Raw genomic sequence first — 27,689 nt, forward strand, 5'->3', positions numbered from 1 at the left:
CATATAGTCCCCTCTCTCCTCTCCGTGCTGTTTGCTCACAGGGTAATTCTCGCCTGCCACCGTCAATCACTTCAGCCTGTTCCTCTTGGATCTGGCACTCTGTTGAACAATACAAAGCGAGCGAGATGCTGTCTTGCGCTGGACTGATAAATAAAGTGCTCTTCAAAATAAACGAGAACTGACAGGTCTGCCCACTCTCCCGCATTCTTGGTTTCAGTGTCACGGAGGTGCACTAAAGCAGCCTAGCCTTGTCTTGATGTGGGTTTCTCAATCCAGCACTGCATAATAACTGCTCTAAATGACTGCAATAAATCACACTGAAAGTGCTTTGATGATCCACATAAGTGTACATAGAACCAAAGTTAGATGATTTTAGTGTACATTAGAGTACAGAAACACAGCAAAAAGGATTGGAGACCCTGGAGCAAAATTGAGCAGCCCGCCAGGTCTTAATTTTGGAAGTCTTTATTTAATAGGCCTACTAACAATATTTAACATACTTTAACATAATTAATGCATTATTTATACATTTATCCTGTACAGACAGATGCACATTTATATTGAGCTGGGATGGGCATATTATGTGTAGGCTACTAACACTGACTGCCCATTTGACACTTACCTGACTTACATTGGTCTCTGATCCAACAGATGGCATGTTTCATCAGGGATAGGTGTCTTTCAAATAGGGGGTGTCTGGGCAGGGACAATATTAGACCTAAGCCTTTTCTGTATTTTACGAGAAGGCTCAAATCCACAGATCATTGTTCAGTGCTTCCTCTGAAAAGTTGTAGGCTAGCCTTCTGTGATGTCCATGATCAACAACTGAGAGAAACTGACATATAGCAAAATAAAACATCACAGAACAATCTATTTCATTGACTATGTGTGTGTAGACGATAGCATAGATCGTATAACATCAATGAGAGGGTGGTGTATAGATATATAACCAGCTACAGAGCTTTTGACCTGTTCAAACTTCTGGTCATGGAATTAATTTTCAGGACAAGCTTGTGAGAAAAGCTACCTCGGAGCACCGCCTCCGCTGTTGAATCCCACCCACCTCAGACTTCCAGTGCTCCAGTGTTCTCCTCTTCCCTGTGAAAATTCCTGTAGGAAGACCGACGAGGCACCACATTTTGGCACTGTTCTCAGAAAGCGTGAAAATAACAGCACACGAAGAAATTACGATTACCAATTTCAAAGCATTTTTAAGGTGGGTGCTTGTATGAGTTTTATTCAGTTGCATGTTGATGTATTGGTTGATGTAAGCTACAACTGCTAGCTGCCTTGGTTGAATCCCTTCACTGGCATGCTAACGTTACTCTGAAGGTGTCGAATGACATTCAACACGGTAGGATTTTGCAAGAATGCACATTAGAATTATCGATACAACAATACCTATTTTACAATTCACATTTGCTTGTCCTATTTGTATGAAAGTCAGTCTTTATCATTCTCGCGATGGATTGCATATTCCTTTGTGCACATTTTTTTTCTTTGACATGTTTGAAAGTTTATGGGTGAGCAATGCTGAAAATGTTAGCTAGTCGTTGTCCAGGAGTAAGTAGCCTAACGTTACAGCATCCCGAACATGGGAGTATGGATTTACACAGATGTAACGCTAATTAGCACATGTTTTCATTGCTGAATTATATTGGAGTCTGTTCTAATTCTCTAGCGTGACTGACGAGATTCTCCTCGTAGTAACTACCAATACCCTAATATTCTCATTCACTACTACACAATGGTGTAGAGTTGCAAAAAAGTTCACACAACGCATCCCAAAGGTATTTTGGACTACTCTCCACATTGTTGTCCGAAAGTGGAGAATCGAATGAATAAACCCGAAGTCGCCAGAATAACTTAATCTGTATCAAGCATTGTAACCTCCAGATCCCTCTGTTCATTCCTCATGATGAATGCCCCAAAGGTGCACGTAGGCTGTGTAAAACTCATGTCAGTTATGTCAGTCAGTGTCATTCAAAGTAAAAATGAAATACTTTGTGCAACATACTATTTGTAGGCTACTCTATCCAGCTGTGTGCTGTAGGATAATATCAGCATCGAGTTGAGGCCAAAAACATGTGGAATACTTGATGTGACTATAGTAATATTCTGGGAAATGTCCGAGAGAGAGCATTTCTCCATGCCATAAACCTTCTTGCTTGAACATCTGATGTGTCTGCTCTCAGCCTCCTCTTCCCATGAGATTCGATAAAAAATCTGTTCTTCCTTCAAGTATATTTGGGCGCTTCCCTAGACTGTTCTCCCCTCAACTGCTCTAGCTGACTGTAACTTCTGCTATTCATTTGAATGCTCATTTATCCACAGGTGCCCTCCATCACCTAGTAGCCTACAGATTAAAGGTGCAGTCATCGATAGCATAGGATGTCGTGCTTGTTTATGATTATGTTTATATTTAAATTTATAAACTTTTTTTTTGTCCAAAACAACGTACATTATATTTCAACCAAGGACCAAATGAAACACACCAGAGAGGTAGCTCACCCCTCTGTTCAGTATTCCCTGAGAAACGTTTTTGTTTGGGGGCCAGGTTGCCTCCACTTTGTTTGTTTCCAGTTTTCGGAGCCTGGGCGGCCTACTTTTTTTTACAGTGATACTCTACGGAATGGAATTGCTGACTGCACCTTTAAACTCTCCTATCAGCATGGCTGTGTGATAGACAGTAGAGTGGCCATGGCAGAGGCAGAGCATCCGCTTTTGAGAGACCGAACATCTGTTTTCCTCCAGTACTCCAGTCTGGGAAGGGCTGTCCCTCACGTCGCTCTGTTGCTCTGTGTTTTTTTTTTTCACTCCCAGCCATAAAACAGCAGTGAAAAAAAGAAGAAGTGGCATGGTTGCTCTCGGCACATAGCGCAGTGCTAGCGCAGGGTCAGGCCAGTTTCATTAAAGCCTCTCTGCCTCAGCCTCACATTTTCCACCCTCGGAATAGAAAGCTCCGCGGCCGGCTTGCTGTCGAACACACTCTTCCGCGATAAATCCCATAATAACCACCAGGGGAGGTTCCTCTCTGATTTACAGGCATCCCAGGATATTGGTTCAAACACACACACACACACACACACACAGGAAAACATCGTTGTGAGCCCATTTAAGTGAGGTCTGGGAACAGGAGATTTCATTGAAGGGGGGTGAAGTGTTCGGAATAGAAATGTCCAAGAAACAAAAGAGAATTTCAAATGTAGGACCAGAGACGTTTCCAACGATCCACTTCATAGATCCAAATGATTTTTTCAAATCAGCACTGCATATGGTTGTACAGTATGTGTGGGCTTTATTTTTCATATGCTGTTGATCAAATATCCAAAGGAATTCTCCAGGACTGCTGTAATACATTATGGCACATGATGACAGATTAAATTTCTGTTCTGAGAATGAATCCAAGTTGCACTCCTGTAAGCAAATTTGAAAGCTGGCTATTGGTGGTCTGGTTTTATCCCACATCAGACCTACAGGCTTCTCTCGCCTGTGTGCAGTTTTCAAGGATCCACTGAGGGGAAAGCTGTGGCTTACTGTTTTTATGGGAGAAACAACGCTCAGATATTAACAAGTCTGAATGGGAACACTTCACTTTTCATTGGTGTGTGTGTTCATTGATGATGTGAGAACTATGGGAGTATCCTGGAACATTACTTGGGTCAGGGAATGGCAGCAAGTGTGCAGTGATGGCTACCAGTGGATGTCATCAGTGTTTATTTCTTGTCTTCCTGGTCACGCATGATGAATTCTCACCTCGTCAGATTTGCCTGCGCCCGTCTCCCCTGCAGTCTGGAGGTCAAAACTGAAGCCCAGATCCTAACTCGCCCTCCCCGTGCTCCGACCAGCTGGCTACTCGGCAGATGGTCGGCTGGTTTTTGTCTTTTGCCACTCATCACACCCCCACTGGTTCCCTCTCAATACTAAACTGCCACCACAAGGGAATGGACTTCACTTCACTACCCTCTAGCTGAAACATGTAGCCTATAGGCCAGTCATATTAACACGAAAAGGAGACGTCAGAGCAGAGGCAGAAGTGTCTCCTTAGTTCGACCCCAGGTTCTGTTTGCCGTCTCTTTGTGCTTAGAGTGACTTGTGTGGCTTATGTGGGCATACCAGCCAGTGGGAGTGTGTGCCGGGTTGCCATGACGACTCCATATTTTTCAGAGGGAACCAACCCATCTGCTTGCTAGCTGCGTGCACCCCCTTGTCTGTCTCAGACAGTTATGTGTGTGTGTGTAGGTGCATCTTGTGTGTCTGTAGGCAATGCCTCGGCCAGTGCGAGAAAGCTGTCTTTTGTTTCTCTTCCTGTGCGAAGTATCAACATCCTGCACACTCCTTAATCCCGCCAAATTTCTGCACACTTTTGGTAAATATAGCGCAGGAGGATATTCTCTATCAGGAGATCTCATTTGCATGGAGGCTTTTTTTTCACTGGTGGTGCGCCTGCCTGCATGCCAAATTGACAGTGTACCTACAATCAGTCGAGCCAATGCATTCCTCACTGCCACACCCGGTACTTAAATCACTCGTTGTGTTTGCTCATTCTCCAGGCCTCTCTCCTTCCCTCCTCCTTTTCTTCTTTGCAAATGGGCACCACTTTTTTTCTCTCTTTTGTGTGCTTCCATCCTTCACTTCAAGTTTTATCTCCAAACATACCCCTGTAGGCTATATTCTATGTGGTCATATTTCTTTCTTATGTTCCCTCAGTCAGAAATATTTCTCCATTATTTAAGAAGAGGACTTTTTCTCTCTTGCTTGCCTCTTGATCTCTCACACAGCCCCCCCCCCCCCCCCCCCCCCCCCCCAATACACACACACACAGACACACACAGACATACACACACACACACACGCACAGACACACACACACACACACAGAGAGACACACACACACACACCCGTCACACTGCATGTCCTAATCAGTTTGGAAGGATTTGGAACTGGGTGTCCATGACTGATACAGCCTCTGTTCTCGGCAGCTCCAGCCTTTGGCCGATTAATCAGTCGGTGGCAGCAGACTAGGAGCTGGTCCTCAGCCTGGCAAAGAGCAGGCAGGCAGCACTGGGAGAGCTGAGCCTGTATGAGAGAGAGAGAGAGAGAGAGACTGTGACTGTGACTGTATCGGCAGAGAGAGAGAGACAGCGTGAAAGTGCGAGAGAGAGAGAGTCCGAGTTCCCGGTTCTGATCACCCAGGCCGACCCAGTTTTCATCTCCCCAGCCCTTGTCACCTCCCAGCATCATAATCTGAGGCTTGGTTGAGGCTTTGGAGCTCATCAGAAATGAGGCTAAGTTACTGACTTTTCATAGTGTGGTTTATCATGCGTATTAGGCTGACAGTCAGACATTTTAAAGCTGTCATAGAAAATGCTCCATATTTACTACACCAAGACATGACAAACTGCACATGGTCTTGACCTGACCAACAGACAGAAAAGTATGGTTCAAACTTAGCCTGAAGTAGATTTATTATAGTCTTATTGTGTGTGTGTGTGTGTGAGAGAGAGATAAGATTAGATTAATCTTGACTGAGCTATGGTCTGAGGGAGTCATGATGGTATTCCCATGGTGGAAGTCTGGTCTGCTGTAATAGATTCAGTCAGGCCAGGCCAACACTTGCAGGTGTTATGTCAAGGGCACGGGAGTATTTCTGGAAATCAGAAGACATTAAATGGATTGTCTGTCAGTAGCTGGGGTCAGCACCATAATCCAAGCCAGGCTCGATATTTGCAGGAGGACAGGACCGAGAAGAGAAGGTGAGCATGTCAAGAGATTAAGATCCAACATGTGCTGTTTCACATTGAAAAATATGGATCCAAATTAGGAAAAATGGGTCTTTTGGGTCAGGGTCAGGTTTTTTTTCTGTCACAGTAAAGACTACAGTTATTGTTACATTTCATAGTTCCACAGCTTGCAACATTCTCTTTTCTTGTTCTGGACATTTTGGTTACACTTTGGAAGCAGTGTGTTCTAACAGTTCACAAAGATTCAGAGTTGGTTTGACAGTAACTGATGTTGTGCTGCTCCCTGTTTCTCATGGCTGAGGGGTCTGTAGATAGCACTCATTGCGAACACCACAGAGGGAGCTGTCAGCTCCGACTGTCAAACACTCAGATATGGAATTAGATAGTGTCATGGAGACTGCAGTGTGCACTCTATCTCTCTCTCTCTCTCTCTCTCTCTCTCTCTCTCTCTCTCTCTCTCTCTCTCTCTCTCCCCCTCTCTGTGTTTCTCTGCTCAGCAGAAGGGCTTGCCTCTGACTCCCCCCAAAGGGTTCTCTGCTTTTTTTTCTTTTTACATCCTCCAACTCTCCCTCTTTCCCTTTTAGCTTGTCAGCTTAATTGGTGTTAACCGATTAAAGTTCTCTTTCCCCCCCATAACAGTTTTCATCACGGTTGTGGCTAGAAACTTGGCAGCTTTTGACCCAGCCTGTGACTCTGACGGGCTACAGAGTGAAAAAAAAAGAAGCCCTTTCAAGCCTTTAATCAGTGAGTCAGTAAATGAGACATAGCACTTGAGTATGCCAGCATTCCTGAAGAACAAAGCTGTGTGTGTGTGTGTACAGTGTGTATGTCTGACCGGGCCATTACTCCCCCCTGCCAGGAGGACTGTGTGGACACCTCATTGGTGTTGTTGGTTGTAATCCCAGCTGTTCCCAACTGCAAAGATCCCTGGGATGATTTTGAGAAATGGAGGAGACTTTGAATGTTTGCCAGTGCTCTGTCCACTGAAGTCTGATGAAGCTCTGATGAATAAACTCAAGGGTGAGAAAGAAAATGCTAAAGCTGGTGGACACAGTTTTGTAGCACGGTGAACTGACTGGGGACCTTTTTCCCTCGCAAATACCTGCCATTATGTTATTTTGTGTGTGTGTGTGTGCGTGTGTGTGTGTGTGTGTGTGTGTGTGTGTGTGTGTCCGTGTGTCCAAATTCCCTGCAGTCCAGCAGTCTGCTGGTGGAGCATTGCTATCATATGATCTTGCAGCCATTCCACTAGCAAAGCCAAGGAATGGTGTGCACTGTTTATTTTTGGAAGTTTTCTTTTGTCTATGTTTTTTAATAAGTAGTTTTCTGAGTGTGTGTGTACTGTATGTGTGTGTGATCTGGAGTGAAACAATTAAACAATGGCAGTCAGGGGGAATTCAGAATGATCTGCTTGCTTGGCTACAGACCTACTCTCTCTCCTCCGCCTTTGTGAACTTATGCCTTAAAATGTGTACCGAGGCTCAAACTCCTCACATAGCTCAGCGCTGCTGGGTGATTTGCTGCTTTAAATAATAAGGCTAATTATTCAGCGTATTGGTGGAGATTTTCTTCCGGACCCTGGGGCCAGCGATAGTGTTACATCACCCCCAGAGGCCTATAAGCAGTCTGCCAGATGTGACCAGTGGCTGGAGCGGATAAGGCCTAGCAGGGACGTGTGGCTTTTGCAGAGAGAAGGCTGTGCCCGCTGGCTTCTGGGTAAAAAAGAAAGCTGCCCACTTCCCCGAGTCCATGAGTGGCCTAGAAAGCGAGACTGGTTGACCACGGGGAGTGGTGGGGAGGAGGAGCAGGGCTTCTTTGCATTAAATGGACTCGAGCGTTTCTTGATAGACTAATAGGCTCCAGATGTTGTGGGCCAAATAAATGCATGCAGTATTTGAAATTCTGAGTGAGTGAGTGAATATATGTGTCTGTGTGTGTGTGTATAGACTGGGTTTTATAGATGGGGAATGAAAATAAGGAAGAGGTCCCACAAATCAAACCTAAAGAAAACCTCACTGAGTAAAAAAACTTTTCCTGTAGCAGCACATGTGTGGTGAGGAGGGATGTATGGTGGAGGATAATTATAGGACCCCCCTCTGTATTTACCAGCTGAGTCAGGGGGATTTGCCTTGATCAGGAAATATTTGGAACCAATCCATGCTTACAGACACACACACACACACACACACACAGACACACTCACAACCTACTGATAAAATGAGGTCTCGTAAATAAAGGAATGTGTTTTTACTATTGTCCTATTTCACTGCTGAGGGTAGATGAGAAAACCATAGGCACTATTTATTTTCTACTGGCATGAGCCCCACAGTTTTAATGCTTAGATTATGTTAAGAGGGGAGGCTTTTGGAAGGGATGGATGCCTGTCGGTATAATCAATGGCAACTGGCAAGCCAGCCGGTGGCTCTCTGGTGTCTCGCCGTAAGTCAGCGGCGTGCTGTTGTGTTTTTTGGGCCTTTCAAGACTCCCTCTCTCTCTCTGACACTCTCAGGAGCATACCACTTGGGTATCTTTTGGATATCTTTTTCAAAATGTCCTCAGTCCTTCCTCATTGAAGGATTGACTGCTCATGAAACATGAATCGATCGTATTTTTCAAGGTCCTTGACAAAACAATTTTAGCAGACGTGACCTACTTGGTCACCCTCCTCACGAGGGAGGCATTTCTTTTCTCGTTTAGGCTAACTGTGGGTGTTGCCCCTGAAACCATTTCCCCGAGGGAGTGTGTATCATAAAGTCTGATCCCTTGGTGTTTTTTAGCCCCCTGTTGGCTTATTAGCAGACAGATTTAGGGGGCTTTAATGCTCAATTACCCCGGCCTTAAAGCCACTGCTGATTACCCATAATTCCAGTGTAACGGCTCCGCAAACCCTGACGCTACCCCCTACCCCCCCTCGTGTAGGGGGGCAAGACGGAAAGTCTCGCAGCCTTCACGTTCACACAAAAACAGAGCATGCTGGGTCTTGAGTCAGGGCTGTTGGCAGGTAGCAACACACTTGGTGCAGTTCACTGCAGCTTAGCGCTATAATTAATTCCCAAATAGATAGCCTGGGTCAGCGCATTGTTCCGATCGTGAAGTCTCTGACATTTTTAACAGACTCATCATCCTATTTTATAGCTGGAAAGGGCTTGGAGTTGTATCGCGTTACTGAAATGCCTGAGCAAGCATGACATGGCGTAACATAATCATAAATCGTTTTATGAAGGGAAACGCTTTTTGCTCTTAACTGGGCTACCTTTTTGTCTAAAATCAGCATTCAAACCTTAAGTATTCTGCACAGGGCCAGTTGCTTTTCAGACACACATCTGCAGTGGGGGCAGTTGTTTATGCAGGGTTTTTGTTGGCTCTCCTCGGCCCATATTCATTTACATTTTTGTGTGTGTTTTTGCTTGACTGTGTGTGTGTCCTCAAAGGCTGCAAACGATCTTGTTTTTTGGGAGATGGATCTGTTGTTTTTAGCAAGAAACACACAGTATGCAAATACAAGCAGCCCCCCTCCTACACACACACATACACACACACACACACACACATGCACACACAAACACACACGCAGACAGACAGACAGACATGCAGACAGACAGACATGCAGATAGACAGACACATTGGGAGATGGATCTGTTGTTTTTAGCAAGAAACACACAGTATGCAAATACAAGCAGCCCCCTCCTACACACACACATGCACGCAGGCACACACAGACGCATGCACACACACACACACGTACACGCACGCACGCACGCACGCACGCACACACAGGTACACACAACATAATGTACACACGCAGTGCTCACCTTCCTGCCACCTGCTTGCCAGCTCAATTAATCAGCCTTGGCCTTTAAGTCATGACTGATTAATAGCCCTCCAGTGCGATCATTACCGCCACTGAACAAACTAAATTTGTGAAACAATCTGTGTAAATCACCACCCCTGAAGGGAAAAACAACCTGTTTTTGCTTGTTTGCTTTTGCACATTTGCTTTACTTGGTCCAACGGTACAATGTCTTAGGCTACACTGTGGGATTTATTTTAAGAGCAGCCCCTATATGACTGACTCTCACACAGAGATTCTTACCTGAGCCCTTTGATAAACGAGAGGTGCTCTTTTGGGGTCTAGTGCAGCTGGTATGTTGTCGGAGGAGGTGAACGTTGATGAGGGCAGAGAGGGGGTACCTTAATGCTATTTTGGGGGGTCTGAGGTGAAGGCTCAGGGCAGGTTGGCAGTTGGCACTCGTGGGAGTTGTGGTCTAGAGTTGGCACAGGTTTGTTGTGCAGTGGGCACCACGTATGTGGCGTAGCCTATTGGGATTGCCACTCTGCTCTGGGTGTTTCACTGTTGGCATTGGCAGAGGGAGAGTATACTGTGTGATGCTATCATCTGTGCTGTTGAGAGGTGGTGGGATTGAGACCGTGTGTAGTGTACAAACACTGTGTTTGGGTTGGAAGAGGAAAAGTGTGCTGTGTGATGTTTTCATGTTGATGTGCTGGATTAGAGGATGTGGATTCTCAACTGTATATGTGCACTGTTCTTAGAGTGTTGCATTACATTGGATATCGTGTGTGTGTGTGTGTGTGTGTGTGTGCATATGAGCTGGCCTGTAGGAGTGAGGCTTGTGTGATCTCATCAGTAGCAGTGATGTTTTGTTGACCTGTGTTATGTGAAAGCTGATGGAGGTGTAGTAGTCTTAGTGCGACTGAGGCTGGTCAGACACACTCACTGACCAGCCAGACGTTATCAGATGTTAGACCATCGCCTAGGTCTGCACTCGCCATTGAAGTGATTTGGTCTGGTCTGGTCACAGAATCTTAAAGAGAGATCTGGTTTGGTGTGATGGGCCCCTTTAGAGAAATCGCAGAACCCTTTTATAGAGATCTGGTCTGGTCTGATCGCGGAACCCTTTAGAGAGATCTGGTCTGGTGTGATGGGCCCTTTATAGAGATCTGGTCTGGTGTGATGGGCCTTTTAAAGAGATCTGGTCTGGTCTAATCGCTGAATCATTTAGAGAGATCTGGTCTGGTGTGATGGGCCCTTTAAAGAGATCTGGTCTGGTCTGGTTTTTTCCTTCATATCTCCGATAGTTTTCATTTAAAAAAACAAACAAACATATGGGACAGGATCATCCAAGTGTATATCCTACTATAGCCTGACCAATAAGCGCAAGTTGTAGCTATTTCCCTTAGTATGATTGACTGCATACTTTGACTTTACTTGAGTAAGCATTCAAATTATAGTTGTCGTCACACTTTAAAGGAATGTGATCCAGAAATCGATCAGTATCGAGCTTTTGAAGTGTTTCAAAACACTGCTTTGAAACGTGGTTCAAAATATTGTGACCACGGCTAAGTGACTCTTCGGTGCATTTCACCATCCTGTGGTGACAGCAAGCTGGTTCAAAGATTTAGAGCGGGGCACGTAGCGCTCTAGAATCTTTGGTAGCAACCCAACTCCACTGGTAAGACAAATGTGTGCCGGTCAGGTAGGCCTTTTGTCGGGAGAAAAAAAAAACTGATCATAAAATGTAACGGAATGGAATGATGGTGTTGTACAAATGTAGTGGAGTAGAAAGTATACATAATTGCTGCAATATGTAACAAAGTAAAAGTCAAAAGTATGCACTATAGATTCTACTTGAGTAAAGTATACGTGGAAAAAGTACTTAAGTAGAGTAACAAAGTATTGTACTTCGCTACATTCCACCACTGTTCCCATATTATGGTGTGAAGGATCTCTATAAGCCAACAAGTGTCAGGCTATGTTATGTGGGTATGTACCTTCTCATTGCATTTGTTCTTAGCATAGGCCCTATGCTATGCTATGCTCTGTTTTGGGAGAGCATAGATTGTGTTTGTACTTCTGAGACGCTTACACCTAACACTCTAAAACAAAGTGTCTAACGCCCATCACTAGACCTGTGGCTGTTGTGTCTGAGTTAGGGTTAGATAGCCCATCCCCCCCTCAGCACGCATATTAACCTTCTGTCAACCTGATTGGCCCAACCAGACCAGATGGCTTTTACACCCCTGTGTGTGTGTGTGTGTGTGTGTGTGTGTGTGTGTGTGTGTGTGTGTGTGTGTGTGTGTGTGTGTGTGTGTGTGTGTGTGTGTGTGTGTGTGTGTGTGTGTGTGTGTGTGTGTGTGCGTGTCCTGTGGACCCCACTTGCCCTTGTTTTCCCTCCTAAGCTGTTTGTTAGGAGTTTGAGGGCTGGTAAATGGGCACCCGAGAGCAATCAGGGAGTAGCCTAGCGGCGGTGCCCGTTTGACCCCAGCATGATCTCACTCCACCCTCAAAATACACCAATCTGCTGGTCCATAATCCTCCTTAGGTCATAGAAGGGGGGGGGCTGTTTATGTGATGATGGTTGCACAGTTTACTGCGGTTGGGTTAGACGTTAGCATGATTTGTAGTTTGACTAAAGCTCAAGGTTATTTGTAGCCTAAGAAACCTAAAGATGATTTGTAGCTTGCTTGAACCTTAAGACAATTTGGATTTTAAGGACATTTTAACAGCATGTGAAGTGTGCACCACTTTGTTAAGCTGATTTTTACCATGATCACTTCTCATCAGATCACATGTTTTCATAGTAGACATTTTGAGTGGACAACTACCCTGACCATAAAAAGCTTTTCTCTGATTAGAACAAAATTAGTTTCTCTCCAAATTTATGTTGGAGAGAATGAGAGGCACTTTGAGAGTCTCAAAGACTGGACTCTGTTGTCAATTGTCTTGTCCGAAAGCCAGAGGCTGCCATTTAAAATGTTGCAGCCTTGACTGCCCGCCTGGTAGTTGAAACTCCATACTCTCCACTCCTCATCTCTTTCACCTTCACTCTCACTGGCTGTTTCCCTCTGCCATCGACTGATCTGATCCGAGTTCCTGAATAAATGATGACTATTTGATACAGCGTAGCACTCTGGGTTTGGACCCTTAACAAAGTAGAACTCAAGGTCAGCTCTTGTGTGTTGGTTCATTTGTGTGTGCACTGTGCACCTGGACTTTAAAATGACCTCAAAATGGTTTTTGGATGAGTCCATGCACCTTACAAAAATGTTCTCTAACAGTGTATTCAGACAGTGTATTCAGATTATATGCACTGGTAGCAGATGTGTCAGTGTAGGAGAACAGCTGTTGTTGAAATTAGCATTCTTATTCATTCAAATGATTTAAATGATTGTTGATGGCTGACATTTTGTGCTTGTGGTTGTCTTTGGTGTGTGAGGAGGTAATTTGTATGATTTCTGTGCATTGTGTGTTTGTGTGTGTGTGTCTCTGTGTGTGTCTGCGTGTGAACTATGTAATGCATGCTGCTAGGCCACTGCAGAAAGGTGCGAAACAGACACATTCCTTTCTGTCTGCAATTTGGCTGAATGTAATGAGGCTTCGCTTGATTTCCTACCTTGTGAGCTTAAGCTAAGGTTCTGCTGCAGTTCAACAGGCACTGAAGCCTTTGATCTGCTAATTGAAGTCCAATGCATTTAATATGGGAATGATTGTAGTTACAGTCTTCTATCAGACTTGTATCATTATTTTAGTGCGTCTGTGTGTGTCTGCGTGTCTGTGTGTGGGAAAGAGGGAGTGGGGTATGACGAAGTTAGACAAACTTGGAGCCTCAATTTTTTTTTTTTTATGGCGCCAGCTCATTCTTGACGTGTGTTGAAAGATCCCATCACTCCTAAATTTCGTGTGAGTGTAGTGCATGGGTGGGTCGACATAAATGAACACATGTGTGCCTTTGAGCGCATTGGTCTTGACTCTTGAGTTAAGTATGGGCAAATAGGAAAGACAAACTGTGTACTTGTGTGTGTGTGTGTGTGTGTGTGTGTGTGTGTGTGTGTACGTGTGTCCGTGTGGAGTCATAGGTAAAGAATGTGGCGTGCAGTGGGTCACCTGACACCTGTGCTGAAGGAGGAGGAGGAGGAGGTAGAGGAGGAGGTGGTCTCACTGGAGTCCCCTGAGGTGGGGAGGAAAATAAGTGGCTCTGATTTACAGCTATCCAGCAGGACTCAGACAAGTGAGCCCCACGGATCACTGGCCCTGTCTCCTGGAATAGCCGGGAATAATAGCACATTGCCATGGTGACGTTGGCCCAGGCCCAGAATATTCCCGCTCTTCGCGAAGCTGAGCTAAGCCATACCTTGTCCTTGTTGAAAACAGGGGACGGCACCTAGACGGATGAGGTCACACAGAAGAGCCCTTTTGGAAAATCAAGGGATCCTTTAAGTCACAACAAGAGGAAACTTCTTTCATTTGGATGAGACTAGAGTTTGAAGTAATCGCCCATAGCCACTTCAAACTTCCTGTGAAAGACAATTCTGTTGCATTTCGTGTTTCAAACACAGATGTTGTGCTTTAGTACTTGTATAACTAAACTTTCCAGAAAGGCTTCAGTGGACTGTGTCCTTAGTCAGTGACATGTCGAGACCCCCCCCTCCCCTGTCTTTCCTGCAGACCGACCGGCTGTAGCCATAAAGCCCTCGCTCCCAGGCTGCCTTTGATCCAAGATCTTAGCCAACTATCTCCTCAGTGTGGGAGCGCAGCTAGGGGTGTGTGTGTGTGTGTGTGTGTGTGTGTCTGTGTGTGTGAGCGCAGCTAGGGGTGTGTGCGAGTGTGAGTGTGTGTGTGTGTGTGTGTTTGTCTGCGTGTGTAAGCGCAGCTAGGTGTGTGTGTGTGTGTCTGCGTGTGTGAGCGCAGCTAAGTGTGTGTGTGTGTCAGCGTGTGTGAGCGCAGCTAGGTGTGTGTGTGTGTCTGCGTGTGTGAGCGCAGCTAGGTGTGTGTGTGTGTGTGTGTCTGTGTGTGTGAGCGCAGCTAGGTGTGTGTGAGTGTGTGTGTGTCTGTGTGTGTGAGCGCAGCTAGGTGTGTGTGTGTGTCTGCGTGTGTGGGCGCAGCTAGGTATGTGTGTGTGTGTGTGTGTGTGGGAGCGCAGCTAGGGGTTGTGTATGACTGTTCTAGTGGTCCTCTGCTCCTCTGTTGAAGTTCAGCATCTCCAGAGTTCACAGTGGTGGTGACATGCCTGCCAGGGGCGTGGAAGTCAAGACCCCTGCTTCAGAGATTAGGGTTTGATGAATCTCTGCGTGCAAAGTCCTGTTTACAGAGCATCTCCCGGTTTAAAGCCAGTTCTCAGGGTCCTTTTGATGTTTCACAAAAGCTCTGGCTGGCCCTGTTTCAAAGCTGAACGTTAAATTGAATCCATTTCATACAAGACGGAGGAGTCGGAGAGAGGGAGAGAGCAAGATGTGAGAGACTGGAGGGCTGTGTAGTCTGAAATTTTAAATGAGTTGTAGTCTGGTTTGGCTCCATGACCTTAGGCTTCTCCGTTTCTCTCTCTTCTCTCTCCCACTGCCGCCCAAACTCCATCTTCTCTCTCCCACCCCTGTTCTCCTCTGCTTCCCTTCCTCGCTCCCCCCCATTCCCCACTTTCAAAGATGGCTACAGCAAGGTTTCCCAAACTGTCACATGCCATGTTTTACGACCGAAAGTTTCTGCACTCTGACTCTCTCCTTCCCAGCATGTTCTCCCCTCCCTCCCTCTCTTTCCCACTCTCTCTCTCTCTCTCTCTCTCTCTCGTTCTCTCTATCCCCCCTCTGCACATCTTATGCTGGTTTATAGCCTGGGTCAGCCAGGTGCTCTGGCCCCATTCTCCTCTCATGAAGCAGCTCCTCCTGAAAAGACCCTTGGATGGCCCCAGATGGCCAAGCGAGCGGTCACTGCGAGGGTCACGTTCACACCCCTTTCAGCAGCGGTGGGCTGCAGAACAGATAACCCCACTAAGGCCAACCTCTGGCCACTGTCCACCAATGGGGAGGCTTTTTTTTTACTGGGTTTTACAATCTAGCCATCCATCCTCCAAGGATTAAAGTTCTCCGTCATAGGACGGATTTCCGTCAATTTGATTTTAGAAATGTCATATTTGAGATCGATGCAGATCCGATGAGAAAAAAAATAGGAGGGGGGGGGGGGGGGGGGACTTTCCCCTTTGCTTTTCCTTTTTTAAGGCAACTACAAATATTAGGTAAATGTTTAAAGACCTAATAGTGTTCTTGAGAACTTTCTGTGTCTCAATCCGTGACCGCTCAAGAAGATACGTCCTATACGGCCTACGTCAGCCATGAGTTTCGCTTTGTATGTTGTAGCTACACACTTGTCTCGGGCGTTTGCTTAAAAAAAAGAACACGTATGGAGGACTATAACGGTCTAAAAGTTGGATTATAGTGACACAATCGAGACAGCTGATGAGGTTGGCCAATCCGTTTAACTTTTTTGGATATGATATTGTGAGCTCTGTGCGAATTCGGAGGCTGTGTTCTTTCCGTGTATCAATGTAGACACTTACTATCGCGAACTCTTGTCAGGGGAGGTCATTCATTTTGGGTGTCACCTATGATTTGAACAGATAGCCTGCTATGCCACCCGATGTAGGCTACTATTATTGTTACAGTTTTTAATCAATGCAACTAACATTATGTGTAAAGCGACGCAATATAAACCGTAGCCTATGCAATTTATTATCCCGTCTGTTATGACATACAACAATGTTTTTCACAATTTGCGACGGAAGGTTTTGACTGAGCGTGTCGAGTAAGGGGGTCAGTCGTGTTTGACGCACAGACAGCCTTGTAGCCTATTTTGCTTAGGCCTCACTTTTAACGACAATAGGTTGTGAGTGTATGTTGACAAAAAATAACCATACAATTAAAATAGTCAACTTAAAACTTTGCTATAAAATATTATTAATTTATAGCACAAAACCATAACCAGTGGGCCTACCAGAACCTCGCATATTAGCGTCATGATTTGTGTGCGTCTATTTGGCAAGGCCACTAGCTGTCATGGATGCGTTGTTGCTAAAGGAAGGCAGCTGTTGGAAACGGGGGAGAACTAACAAGCCATGGTGTAAAGAAATTAAAGTGCCAGGAGTTTGCTTTTGCGCGGTTCGCTGCAAGAAAATTGTTTATGGATGCAATAGGAAAACGTTTTAGCACGCCACCAATCAGAAGACCGCCATAAGGTTAACGTTCGTGCACTTCAGGACATCTTCCCTACCTGGTGCAACTAGCACCACGACAGAGGTAGGCTACGTTTATCTATGGCTGACCGTTTTTACGTTTAGAAAGTAGGCTACGCATGTTCTTTCATAGCGCAACACGACCTGTCCTTAACCATATCGCAACCTCTTGTCAACCTTATACAATCTGTTGCTGAAGACAAAAGCGCCGTCTCCAGATTGTCGTTACAAATGCGCAGACCTCCTGCATGAGCACACACAGTATTGCTGCTCATTGGAAAACTGAGTTGTCTGTTAAACTCAAAATGACCATGTTATCATTAAATGCGGATGAGTCAACAAATGGAAATATGAACAATATCTAGAATGTTCTGATTTGTTACTTTGATGAGGAAATGGGAAGTCTTGCAAACTTGATTTTATAGATTTTACTTGGTGTTGAATTGCATATTAACAAGAAAAAAATCTCCCCTTTAAACACTTTTGGCCTGAAGTAATTAAATAGGAGTGTGTTAAAGCCTTTCTACAATATTGCTGCAGTAGAAAAGAACAGCAATGGCTAATCAGCAATGGTCAGGGATGGTACTAAAATATATTTTTGTTCATCAGGAAAACTCAATCTCAATCAAGAACACTCTCAATTCGCCTTATTCACATGGCGGCCATTGGCGGCTAAAACGAGGCTACAGGGTACACAAACCATAGGATTGTTATGTTCTATGCATTCACCTGTAGGTGGCATTAATTATATAGTAAGTGTACCCTGTAGCCTCTTTTTGGTTTAAACAATGGGCGCTGTGTGAATAAGGCGAATACTCCCTTTACTTTGCTGTTTGCATCTTTTTGTACATTAAAAACCAATAGGTCGCGACCGCAAAAGGGGTGCTATCTCTATAGGTAGATATGAACAACGTATGACTTATGGCCTGAAAAAAGTTCAGTCAAACGATTTTTTTTCACTTTAATCCCTGATCCTCCTCTGGAGTATTGTTGGGCTCTCGTTCGCCAAGGTTTTCGCATGCCCTCAGAAACCTCAGCAGAGCACCGGAGGAAATCCTTTTTCCTGCTTAGAGGGAGTGACGCACTGGCCGCCAACCTCCCCTTTAACAAGTCCTCGCTCTCTCACAATCGAAAACGTTTTCGAGCTCCTTCTCTAGGTCTAACCACCTCCTCCAGGGATACTAAATGGTCCGTGGCCTTATAAGGTTTGGTAATATTTTTTGTGTGTGTCAGAACTGAACCTTGACATTTTCAAACCTCATGATAAAATGGCCACGTTGGCTGTTGGGGCAAAGGTAACAGTATCCCGATGTTTGTTTGGGAGTAACGTTACATTACGTCTGAGCCATCTCTGTGCCCACCGCCGCCTCTGTGATCTCGGATCAGGAAAGGACAGCTGAACTAACAGAGGTGGCAGATGGAAACCGCTGGGGTTAGAGGAGCTCATCAGAACAGCTGACCTCTAACCAGACACCAGTCTCCCTTTCATCCTCCCTTTAACTGCCACAAACATGCTTTAGTTCATTCAAAACTAGTAACATTGACATTACATTACACTGTCATTATCCTATTTACATTACATTGTCATTATCCAAAACTAGTAACATTGACATTACATTAAACTGTCATTATCCTATTTACATTACATTGTCATTATCCAAAACTAGTAACATTGAAATTACATTAAACTGTCATTATCCTATTTACATTACATTGTCATTATCCAAAACTAGTAACATTGACATTACATTACATTGTCATTATCCTATTTAAAGATGTAGGTTAGACCTTCATTTGTTCAGATAGACTAAAGCTTTCTGATTAGGCTTACTATTTCTGACCATTTTCTAATGACGTGTTTGATATGTTCTGTTCTAAATCAGCTCACACATATTATTAATTGTGCACTTCACCGCCAGTGATAAGCTATCATATCAGTGGTCAGTACACTTCAGATGACAGCTTATCCAAAAGTACCTTTTGTAATCCCCCTTAACTTTTAGCAGCAGCGGAGTTGCGGAAGTGCTGATGGTAGCTTTAGAAGCGTCCCTGGGGTGATGAATGGCTGCATTGATATGGTAAGTATGGTAATGACTAAATAGTTCACCCATGCCTTACAATGCTCACAGCCCCAGGGCACTGCACAGATGCCGGGCCGCCGTTAGACTTTATTACTCACTGGAGTGAAACTGTTTTATTGGCCTACAAATCTGCTGTGGATGTAGGCTAGATGGTGGTGAGTGAGTGAGTCGGGTGGGAGGGTGAGACACCGTTTGAGAGGACATGGAGAAGGAAATGGCCTTTGCAGACGTAGATGTTGGAAGTGGAACATGGTGGTGATGGTGTAGAGCAGATTATCTGGAAGAAACCTTACCTGGTAGAAACCTCAAGGATGTCACACTTTGCATTCTCCAGTCACCTGTGCTTTGTGTTGGCAGATAGATCCTACTGTATTTCAGATACATTCTTGAGTTGGTGAGTGGTTTTGGGCTGGAGGGCTGGAGGACATGCTTTCCAGGGCTTGCATTAGCGTGGGCAGGAGCTCTATTAGTGGTGACACATGTGAAAGACTTCACCCCAGATTCAGAGGCAACCCACCTCGACAAAAATGTTGCTTTCGCCTGTTCTTATTTAGCCCAGAAGAAATGAGAGGTGTGTGTGTGTGTGTGTATGTGTGTGTGTGTGTGTGTGCGCGCGCTGCATACGTGTGTGTGTGTGTGATAGAGAGTGTATGTGTGTGCTTATGTGTGCATGCATATAGAGAGAGAGTGTATGTGTGTGCTTATGTGTGCATGCATATGTGTGTGTGTGTGTGTGTGTGTGTGTGTGTGTGTGTGCATTGGAGAAAGCCATTTCTTCCCTGAGCTCCCAGTTGTGTGGCATGAGAGGTAATGGGCTGTGAAAGAGAGTTTTTAATTACAGACCTTGAAACTCATCGAAAATGAGATTTGTTTTTCACATGGGCTGCGTGGATATCACGCTGTCATTTTGCATCTAGATTATCCCAGCATGTGCTCATGTTATTCTCTCTGTGTCTGACAGGGAGAGAGAGAGGATCTTTGTTTTGCCTTCTGAGTGGATTGGATGTTTCCTGAAGGAATTCTCCAACTCTGCCTGTCTTTTTGTTTCCACTTATTAAATCTCTTTGCTCCCATTGTGTTTAAAGCCTGGCCCGTTTGCCGGTTCTGATTAACAGGTCACGTAATGGTAGCTGGTCCCTTCATTAGTCTGTTTTGTTTGTGTGTCTGTGTGCCCATGTGTGTGTCTTCTAGATGACCTGGCATTTACCCTGTTTGGCTCTTAGAGTAAATGAGGCTTGTTTGGCATCACAATAAACACACCATAAAACTTCCTCTCCCAGCCCACGCTGCGGCTCCTTTGTCTTCTCTGAAGTCTCGCTCAGTTGGTCTTCTCTACACTTTCTCCTAGATGTGCCTCTAGCACATACTCTTTACCCGATCACACACACATAGCCTTATGCGTGTCGCTGGTTGCATGAAGTATCACGGAAGTTACACTGTCTCATAGATACACTTTTAGCACAAACTTTCCCTTTACCAAATCACACTCACATATAGTAGTATTGCTGGTTGCAAGGACTATCACAGTTTTAGATAGATAGATAGATAGATACTTTATTGATTCCCAAGGGGAAATTCAAGAAAGTTTTCACTTAATCAACTGATCTTCTCACCCTACAAGCGAGCACTTTGTTGTCAGACATTACTGTATATTCACACCCCATGTACTTCCCCACATGACCACCCTCTCCTTCCTCTGCTTACTACTCTCTCCTAGTGTTGTATTCACACATCCCACTGTCTATATGTGGCTAGAATGTGTTTCTGTTAGTCAAACCTGGTGTGAGTCAAACCGAGTGGCAGAGAGAGAGAGAGAGAAGTCTCTGGAAGGAAAGCTGAGGAAACAGTGGCATGGAGGGAAAGCTGTTGCCCGTCTGACCCTATTGGTCGTAAATTAGGCCCGTAGGGGGAAACCCCTTTCTAAAGAAAATGCCTCTCCTTCCTCCTCCACCAGCTGCTGATCATGCTGGGCTCATGCTAGGACTGTGCAATTAAACAAATGAATCAATTAATGAATTAACAATGAGTAATGACTTCCAGTTATCATGAAAAGAACATAATCGAAATATGGCGATTATTTTGCTGCATTTGCTGTTTTGCTACATTGCTCTCGTTTTTGTCTTGAGTTACACATCCAGGGCACATCCAGGGCACATCGTACATCTTCCATTTTCCCCTGATCATTTGACAGCTGTATTAATTCCGAATTTGCCCCACCCAACAATACAAACATAAACATATCTTTGTTTTTGTATTTATCTATCCTAATTGTATTTAGTAATTAGACTCAGTGATTTATACTTCAGTTGCCTCATACTTGTTCCTACTACAATGGTTTCTTAGCCTTGCTTTGTAACAGAAATGACAGATATTGTTTGGCAAAGGCGGTTACACAACATGGCTGCAGAATATACGGAGCCATGGAGCAAAGCAGTTGCACTCCAAATTCCTCCCAAACTCCTAAGGAAATCCCCTTAGTTTCCCCTCTGTGCACTATCCGGTAGCATTGATGTGTCGTAGAATGACAAAGAAAATTGAGCACTGTATGCAATGCCTGTGCCCTGGACTATTTCCTGCTGACATTCGGTAGGATCAGCTTTTTACTCAAATAAGCCAGCAAGTCAACTGTTAATGCCCTCTGAGGTGCTGCTTTTGATAATAATTTATACTGATAATCTGTTGCCACTGCCCCCGCCATGTAACCAGTCTGAACTAATCACTTTCCAGGCTGACTCCGCTGTTAAGAATTGGAGGCAACATGTACCGCCTATGCACGCATAGACTTGCAATTGATTTCAGTGGGCTCCCTTCAATCGTCCTCTTGCTCTTAAAGGAAAACTGTTTCTCGATGTCACCAAGTAGAGTGGTTACGGAAAGAAATCTGACCTGGCTCAAGTTGCTGCAGCCAACATCTAGAGTAGCCAGGCAGCAACAGTGCTACACTCTGGGGGCATGATTTAATACTTGGTGACTTCAAGAAACAGAGATCTATATGAAAAATTGCCGGAGTTCTCCTTTAAAACTATAACTGTCTTCTTTATCACTCAGAGAAAAGGTATGGATCAGTACCAATGCAAAAGGCTATGACTCTTATTTCAACTCTTCTCGGTTTCTTTTCTTAGTTTTCCTGTTGTAGGGGCATGAAGTGGCCCGAGGCAAATGCAGAGAGATTACCTTCATTAGCAGTAGCGCTGGTAATGAGTTGCCAACCAGTTTAAATATTCATGCAATGGCGCCTGAAGGGTTACATTGCACCGCAGGTTCTCCCTTCCCAAATGTCGCCACCTGCTGTCAAAGACAGGTTGTGGCCTCGTAGACATTGCAGCATTTCTGCAACTCTCACCTCAGACCCCCAGCACAAGGCTTATCAGTATTCTCAGCAGCAAATGCAGGTTGCACTTTGACAGTTGTGCTTGGTTGCCAGGTTTTGGTAATGAGGTTGACAAGAGTTGCCAGGTGTGCAAATGAGGTTGACGCCACGACTGTCACTCTCATTCATCACAGGCCACTTGTGCAGTGCCCAATTAGAGGACTGAAGAAAGGCTGCAAGTGAAGGAAGGCTGCAAGTAAAGAACAGTATTTAGAATCCAATTTCATGTCAGATTTTATGACCTCGTTTATTAAGGCTGTATCCATGCAAATTCCCAGTTTGTTTTTGTTGAGATAATAAGACTGACTGGCTCAGCATGCCCTTAGCTGGCTCATCAAAATGCTAACCGTCTGAGAGACTTACTGGGATTCACTAAGCATGAGATGGAATGGGGAAATATCTGCAGACTTTGTCGGCCACCTCAGGAAACACATCTGTTCTCATTCTTTCTACTATTCCATCTGTCCCATTCGTTCTCCTTTTTCGTCTCCGAACATTAATCTCACGTTTTTTTTTTCGTCACTTTCTGCTATTACATCGCTCTCTTGCCTTTCCCCATCCCCACCCCCACCGAACCCAGCCGCTCGCCCCTCATCCAGTTGGACGTCATGCTCTGTTTCCTCTCCTCTCTCCCCTCTGCGTCCCTCCTCAAGGTCCTGTGAGGTTTACCCAGCAGCCCTTGCTGCTCCAGAAAAGCAGTGGCAGGACAGGGTTTTTATATTCTCTGGCAGACTGCTAGAAAGAGAGCGCACAGCAGAGGTATTGTTCAGTGTACCCTCCTCAGTGTTGGAGCTGTAAGCGCTGCTGTGCATTTGTAGCCACGGATTGTGAGATCGATCAACATTGATCTCCTGCCCACACCTGTCAAGGGAAGCTGTGTCTGCATTGATCGAGTCATCTGTCTGCTGCTAAGGGAAGGGGAAATAAAGGGAAAATAGAAAAGAAATGTGAAATGTGAAATGTGAAAAAAGCGTGTATTTGAAAATGTTGTTTTTAATGTTTCCCTGTAAGACTTGATGTATTCAAGTGATATTTACTAATATTCTGTATTCATAAAACAGTTTGGATTCTTAAGGTAGACTTCTTAAGAAGTTTTAAGGCAGACTTGAATGAAAGCAGCTGTCCTTTTTAGACAGGGCCCCAAGCAGTGGTCAGTCCCTAGTCCCTCTTCCCATCTCCAGCATGCCATATCCCTAACAACTTCCATCCGTAAGGCTTCGCCAGTGTTTACCTTTCCCTCACAATTTATTCCTCCGAAGAGAAGGAAGGGAAACTGAATCCCTTATGTCCCATTCAACTGGTGGAAAATGCCACAATAAGCAGGGACACCTAGGGCATTTTTTTCTTCAGGTTCTTCTGTTGGAATACTCATTAGTGAAACTGGTGGGGCACTACATGCTGAAAAGTAGGTTGACTATCCTTCTGTCCTTTAAGGTGTTGAACTGGTGCCCTTGCAGTATGGTGGACTAGTCAATGTGGTCACTGCAGGCATTGTGGAGCAGTGGTAACATCACGGACTGACAATCAGTCCACCCAGGATCGAATCCTGAACCCGCCGTTGCGGGTTTGTGTCACTTTGGAGGAAAGCGTTGGCTAAATGTCAGTGAATTTTAAATTGAATACAAAAAACTGCAGGGTACCTCACAGAGCCCTCTGCTGATTAGATGTACTCAGACCCTAGCAGACCCTCACATGCTCACGGATGTGCGAAAGTATAACACTGGCTAAAAGTCAGCTCTTCTGGGGCAGCTCCTAGCTGTTAGGTATGAGTGGAGTGAAGTTCAGTGAACCAGCTGGTCTATGTTTAAATCTTTTCTGCTCCACTGTCTTCCACACCACCCCTGTCTTCAAGGAAACTTTTGCAAACAAATGGAATACCCAAAAGGATTATCCTTGTGTTATCCTGGTCGTCTGAAACATTGGAACTTGCCGGCCAGACTAAACATGTTCAGCATCGTAAATTGGTCTATTATAACAGTTTATGATATAGTGTGGTACAAGGTCCATCTCTTGTCAATGAGGTTTTCTATGGCCTCTATTTTTCTTTTCTGCAGATTCCTAAAGTATACTGTGAGTAAAGCTATTGTAATTGAGGGCTTGTGAAATATTTTCTCTGTTGAGCAGGTGAAATAACATGGAGAGAAGCACAACAACAAACTTTCTTAATGTACAAACATTCATGAGTGGTGAGGTGCTGACAGCTTGGCTGTGTTGATAGCAGTCTCTCACTTTGGGCTGTTCGGGTTTCCTTTTTGACTTGTTTTTGTCCCCATCTGGCAGACATGTTATTTTTTTTCTCTCCAGTTGTACTGCACTAGGTCACCAACAAATATGGTTTCAGAGAAAATGAATTTACCCATAATGCTCAAGGAAAATTACTTTTATGTAAGATCAATACTTTCCAAGATACAGCCAGGTTTATGAGCGGAGTGGGGCGTCGAGCAATGGACAGAAAATAAATCCCTTCAGGGTCTAAACAGCAGACCTCACAAGTCTGAAAAATCATTTTGGGTCTCATTTTCAGAGCACCCTAACACCTTGTGGGAATGTACGAAGATTTTTTAAATATTTTTTTCCTTTATTCTCCATGATCCCTTCACCAATTTGACCTGTCTTATGCAAATCTTTCTTTTTTATTTTCCACCCTGAACATGGGCAAAATGCACCATTGAGATCTATATGTTTTGTATAGAGTAACCACAGGTGGCACTAAAATCACTGAATCACTGAAATTGAAAAGGATATCCCCACCGCTGCTCAGGTACTCTCAGGTGATCACATCAGAGCAAAATTTGGTTATTTACTCTTTACATCAATGCTATTCAAAACAAAATGCACCATTGAGATCAATATCACAACAATGAAAATGCCCCATTGAGATCAATATGTTTTGTATAGCATTGATGTAAATAACCAAAGGCAAATTTTGCTCTGACAGGATCACCAGGGTGGGGATATCTTGAATTTAGTCACGATAATTCAAGCGACGAGTACGAATGAACAGGTATGATAAGGGATCAGATTCCAAAAATAATTCTGTGGAAATGCATGCTTCCAGCAACTGGAATCCATATGCATTTCCATGGAATCATTCGTACTCGTCGCTCGACTTATCGTTACTAAATTCAAGATGGCGGCGAATGGTAAACTTCCTGAAGGTACTGTCTGTATAAATCGTCTAAATAAACTACTAGTGCTTTTTCAAAGTTCTCAATGTTTTGTTTTAAATGCCAGGGCCCTCGGAAGTCTACCAATGAAGTGTGGAGCTACTTTGAGCCTCGTAAATGGTATAAAACAGTGATTTATTTGCATGGCTAGGCCGATGCCCGAGGCACCCCTCATCGAAAACCTGTTGGTAGCATCGGCTAACTACCGCCAGATTTCGGAGTGCAGGGGACAAGCCAAGATGAGCTATGAGACAAAAGTTCACACTCGGTATCATGTTTCAACACACTTTAGGTCAATATCACACCGAACTTCTCCTTTAAGTAAACTGTTCAAAAACATTATGTATTAAAAAAACAAAACAAAATCACCTATTTAAAATGCTACCCTCAGATCTAATGTCAGACCTTTACTTTGATAGATTTTATTTGTTGTCATAGACATAGACAATGTTCAGTGTTTGTAACCGGTCATGTTAGACATCATTTTAGCATGGCAGAATATGGCAAAATGACCATGAATACTTGAAGAATGCTTTCACTTTGGTTGAGGACAAGGAAAAGGCATGCACTATGAAACCCATTACTTTCAATGGCTTGCGCTCGCAAAACCTGGTCTGCCGCTGCGTTGACCAAAGCCGCTTTGCCGCTCTTGCACGTGCCGTGGTCAAAGTTCAATCATGAACCTCAACTAAGAGCAACCTAGCGGCGAGCGCAGCACATACCGTATACGCAGCTTTGCTGCTCGCGTTTACTCTTGGGTGCATGGCGGGTGCATGACTGCCAACATGACATCCAAAGACAGTCATTGTACTTCTCAGTTAATAACATAGAGTTAATAACAGTGCAGTGAGCCGTTTGACGGGAGACCAAAAATAAATAGGCGGTCAATAGTAAAACGACACGTCACAAGGTTGGTGTGTCGTGATTCGTGAAGCATTGCACACACACAGTTCTACCCTAAATAGATGCCAAATAACGTTGCAATATGGCCGCCGAGTGGAGGGACTTGCCTAACAGGACTTTGACTATAGTCAGTCAGTGTTGTAGTTGTTGTTGTTGATGTTGATGTTGATCTTGTTGTTGTTGTCTTGTCTTGTTCTGCCCTTACTGCAGCAAACTGGCCGGTGTGCTTTCAGAAATGACACAGTTTCTATCGCCCCCACATCTCTGACTATAGGGCTGATTGTCTCTTCTGAGCAAGTCCTTTTTTCGCAGAGTAAGTGCAGTGTAAGCTGACGCTGCTGTGTGTGGTATAGATGGTCGGTCGAAAATAACTACTGTCTTTTTGCATTGCTTTATTCATTTTATAATGAAGGGTTTCAGCTTGTGCTGTTTCCTGACCAAAGAGGAGATGAAAAGACTGACAACTCAAGAGTTTGTAATGGGGTGCTCAGTGCCCTTTGAAGTATGTGTGTGGACTAGCTATCTCAGCTATTTTAACAATTTAACAACCGGCCAAATATGTCTGATTCTTTCCGAGAGAAGTTAATAATCTAAAAGTATCCACGTGTACAGACAAACGCACACCACACCATACGCTGCTGCCTCGGCCTGGGAATGACATCACAGTGACCCAGGATTCCTTCACGTCTTTCAGTGTTCCAGGCACCCGCATTCTACATGCTGCTCATCCTGCGCCGGGCGTTTGCATGTGTAATGGAATTTCTTTATCAGTCATTTTTTTTAATCCATCATCTACCTTACAACTAGTTCTATTTCTCTTATCATTTACTGGCTTTCTTTCATCAGCCCCTTCACTTAAACCATCTGGCAAGTGTCTGTTGCTTATTCCCAGAGTAAGGGTGTGCAGTATTTAACAGGCTCTGATAAGCTCAGTGGATTTATAACCCTGAGAAACCTAGAGAGTGTGTGAGTGAGTGAATGTAGGCTATGCGTCTTGTGCATGACCCACTGTTCTACTTGTGGTGGGAGCACACTTCCTTATAAAGTAAGTAAAGTAAGTATTTTATTCATCCAGTGGATTTTTTTATGCACAGAGTGCAACCCAACCTTTTGTCTGCTCACAGACAGGCTTAGGCCTATATCATGCTACTTCTATTTTTCATTTAGCTGACACTTTTACCCAAACCATGTGTAAATTATTACAAGGGCCAGCCTCTCTGGAGCAGCTCAGGGTTAAGGCTCAAGGACACAGTGGACGCTGGGAATTGAACCCACAACTTTTCTGGCTACTTCATGCTTGTCCAGTTCCTTAGCCACTACAATACACTGCACTACCATCATGCCATGTCCCTGTGTTGCAGTGTAGCTGTCAGGGCTCAATGTAAACTTTTAAAAGTGGTTGCCAG

At 44.5% G+C, this 27,689-nt stretch overlaps 1 protein-coding gene across 1 annotated transcript in view; it reads left to right on the plus strand.

The window, feature by feature from the left end:
- The first annotated feature begins 1,128 nt into the window (after positions 1–1,128).
- The window catches only part of ccdc102a (coiled-coil domain containing 102A), an 80,297-nt gene continuing 53,736 nt past the window's right edge, over positions 1,129–27,689 (plus strand). Inside the window, exon 1 of the mRNA XM_076288140.1 lies at positions 1,129–1,216. The gene's annotated coding sequence lies outside the window, so the exon portion shown is untranslated. The remainder of the gene's footprint in view (positions 1,217–27,689) is intronic.

This window comes from Alosa pseudoharengus, unplaced genomic scaffold (assembly GCF_046254945.1).
Source record: "Alosa pseudoharengus isolate Yale_2024_CS ecotype anadromous, Long Island Sound unplaced genomic scaffold, YU_APseudo_1.1 YU_APseudo_1.1_scf_16, whole genome shotgun sequence".
Classification (NCBI taxonomy): domain Eukaryota; kingdom Metazoa; phylum Chordata; class Actinopteri; order Clupeiformes; family Clupeidae; genus Alosa; species Alosa pseudoharengus.